This window comes from Mus caroli, chromosome 18 (assembly GCF_900094665.2).
Source record: "Mus caroli chromosome 18, CAROLI_EIJ_v1.1, whole genome shotgun sequence".
Taxonomy (NCBI): Eukaryota; Metazoa; Chordata; class Mammalia; order Rodentia; family Muridae; genus Mus; species Mus caroli.
The window spans coordinates 66,858,499-66,862,266 of record NC_034587.1 but is presented as its reverse complement, the minus strand read 5'-3'; positions in this window follow the sequence as shown (position 1 = coordinate 66,862,266).

Here is a 3,768-nt window from a genome sequence, read left to right as displayed (position 1 = left end):
ACACACACACACACACACACACACACACACACACACACACATATATATAGTGGATTTTATCTGGTTCTCAGTCTGTGGGTCATGACCCCTTTGGGAGCTGAAATTTTTTTTCATAGGGGTTACCTAACACCATTGAAAAAGGCAGATATTTATACTATGATTCATACAGTAGCAAACTTAGAGTTATGAAGTAGCAGCACAGATAATTTTATGGTTGGGGGGTCACCACAATATGAGGAACTGTGTTAAAGAATTTCCCCATTAGGAAGGCTGGGAAAGTACTAGTTTAGAGTCTTTTCTCAAGTAACTGCACACATTTTGTAGCTATGTCATGAATCTTTAAGGAAAAAAAAATTTACTCATGACTGTGATTTCATTCCTGACATTTCATAAGTGGTCTATAAAACTTCTGGAATAGAATGAAAATTCTGAAGGAAAGCCCAAAGAACTGCGTATGGTTCGTAAACACGACAGTCTCCATGTTTGCTGAAAATGGTTACCCCACAATGATAGAATGTAAACTTGAGAGGTCGTGACTGGTTGACAGTGGAAACCATGACAGTATTTAACAGAGAAAGAGGAAAACCAGGGGAAATGTCCAAAACTCCTGGAGAATCCATCATATAGCAAGTAAGTCAAATATCAAATTTATGTCCTCTAAAGCTTTGTCAGAACTCAAGATTCAGAGCCACAGCTGAGAACATTAAAAACATTAAATTCTAGTTGTGGCTAAATAAAAACACTTTTAAAAAACCATCCATCTGAGGGAAAGCATAGACATAGTACCAATGCCTCCCAGGATCGGTTGCATAGCAACTAAATAGGGATGTGGTAGTGGCGAAGGTCCAAACTGACAAGGAAGCAGGTCAGAAGCAGCAGGGTTGTGAAGAAATGTCAATGCTGACAGGATAGCAGCTGTATTTCTGAGGTAAATCGCTCATAGAAGAACTCCTGGGGCCTCCGTGGGGAAAGCTGTTGTCTCTGTCTGGTTTGTTGGGTGATTTCTGATACAGAGCATCACTGGTTGGAAAGCCCCAACAGCCAAAGGAGTGGAGACAGCCCTGCTTATGTTACAACACAGTAGGTGCCATCACATCAAAGGAGGAGATGCCCAATGAATAAAAGAGAAGAGAGACTTCAGAAGGCATGCTGGAGGGAGGTCGCTCTGTTATACTCTAGTGGAAACCGCTGCATGCCCTTTAGGGATGACACTAACCACATCTACATGCGGTGCCTCCATAATGTAATGACGGCTTAAATGTCCTACCACATCCATAGCATTATGTTGGGGGGACGAAGCTCTCAGCACATGAATCCTGGGGACAGATCCAACCACTTTTAATCATATAAGCTGATAAACAATCACATGCAGATCAAAAGAAGCTAACTGTTGAAATATTTTCAACTCTCTAGAATTTGAATTGCTTGGGAAAGAAATGAAGTGGATTATGGGATAAATTGGGCAAATATTCTTGTTATTTTCAGAATGCAAATATATATAATATATACTATATATTTTATTATAATATTATTTTAATATAATATATATATTATATTTTTTTCCCAGACAGGGTTTCTCTGTATAGCCCCAGCTGTCCTGGCACTCACTTTGTAGACCAGGCTGACCTCGAACTCAGAAATCTGCCTGCCTCTGCCTCCCAGGTGCTGGGATTAAAGGCATGAGCCACCACGCCCGGCTCTGAATGCAAATATTTTTAAACAATACAATAATTAATTATTAATGAACAGATAGAGAAGACACACTTGGCTCTAAACTCATTCTTTTATCACATATCTAAAATAGTGAACCATGCGAAATGGAAGTGTAACTCAGTCAAAGGGGATTTGTCAGGCATAGGTAAGATCCTGATCTTATCCCAAACATTGCAAAAACTGAAGGAGAGGGGGGGAGGGGAAGAGAAGGAGGAGAAGGAGGAGGGGGAGGAGGAGGAGGAGGGGGAGGAGGAGGAAGAAGATTTATTTTATAGTGAAAATAGTGCACACAAGCAGGACTTGCTTGTTTAGTAATCTTTTTATAAATATTTAATGATTTTCTACTTAAGTGCAATAGAAGTCATGCAAAGAGCTATGTGTCTTTACCGTCTGGATAATTGTAACATAATCAGGAAAATAAGTCCAGATAAGTGAGAAGCTTGACTAAATTACAAGAGAAAAAAGGACTGTGTAAATAAACCCACAGCCCTGGTCCTGTACGGTATTGAAAGTTTTTCATATCTATTTTTTCCTTTGGTATTGATGACAATCCTTTATATTAATGTTTCTTAACACTATTTTGAACTGTGACATCATTTAAGAGTCTTATGTTCTCTTGAGAAAAAAAGAGAAAGGATAAGCATATTTACATAACATTGTATGACAGGGCATCTAAGGATATGTTGGACTGCATTCATGAATTTCAAGATAAATAATACTTTGGTTAGACTTATGAATCATAACTCTTATTTAATTAAGCATGAAACAGCATTAGAAATATGTCTCCTCGATTTACTCTACGAATTCATGTATCAAATTAATAATGAACTTGAGGTTCAAACCCGTTCTTTGGTAAAAGAATTTCCTTAGCTGGAGTGCTAAATTTTAAAAGGAACTACACAGCACAATATTTATTTTTAAAAATATCAAGATATGTAGTAGGGGTGAGAGCCTTACCAAGAGGACGTGGACTACTGTAGAATGTTGTTCCTGTCTCCATGACAGATTGCTTATTTTCGCTAGTGCTTTCCCCTATCAAATATTGATGAGAGCTTTCTGGAAATTTTAATTAAAAGTTCCTTGAGGTCAGAGACTGTAGAAGCCTTTTGTTCATTCCAAGTAAAAGGAATCCATTGATGCCTGCTGAAGCAAGTAGTCCAATCAACTGATGGAAGAGCCACGAATACGAGGAGGATGGATTCTCATGAGAATGTGACAGACTGGAAGACAATGGAACACCATCTAGGAGACCAAGATATATGTGTGGGGAGTGAGTGGGCTTCCCTTCTCCCCTGATTTGTAGAACTCCCTGACCGTATGATTACAACTTTTAGGCTTTTAGCAAGTATTGACAATGACCAACCATAACTCCTGGATTATATTGTTCTAGCTTCCAGGAACCACTACCACCAGCCTGCATCTTCAATCTCTTCAGTTCCAAATTTGGCTCTACCTTCCCCACAGAGTTCAGTTAGCTACTTCATTCTGGGTCAAGTTTTGACACTTTTAATCACTTACTGTTGAAAGTAAGGCAGATATCAGCTACAAAATTGGCTATAAACAACGCATCTCACTGAGGCCTTGTCAGGAAATGGAGTCGTTGACTCAAGGCGGGGAGGGGGTATAGAAAACAGAGTGCAAATATTTTATTTTAGCTTATTTATGCTATAGAATTTGTCACAATGCTCAATTCTCCTTTAGCAAAAATAAGACATGCTCAATACAGCAAACAAACAAGATCTTTTGTGTCCCTACAAAACTTATTTTTCAACACCAAGATTAAATTTGGTAAGACTGCACAGACTGTGCCATATTAGTCTACTTTTGCTTTGGTTTTCTCCAACAGTTTAACACTTGAAATCACTCTTAGTTTGCAAAGATACACATGCAGACTGCAAGCCAGATTTAGCTCACTTGTTGCTGTGGGCCAAGTCTGGTTTGGGGTGTGAAGAACTTAGTTCTATGCAAAGTTGTTTAAGTATTTCTCTACAAAATGACTTGCACGCCCAAGCTTTCTTCTTTCAATAGATCCATTACAGTATGGGTCCCCATACT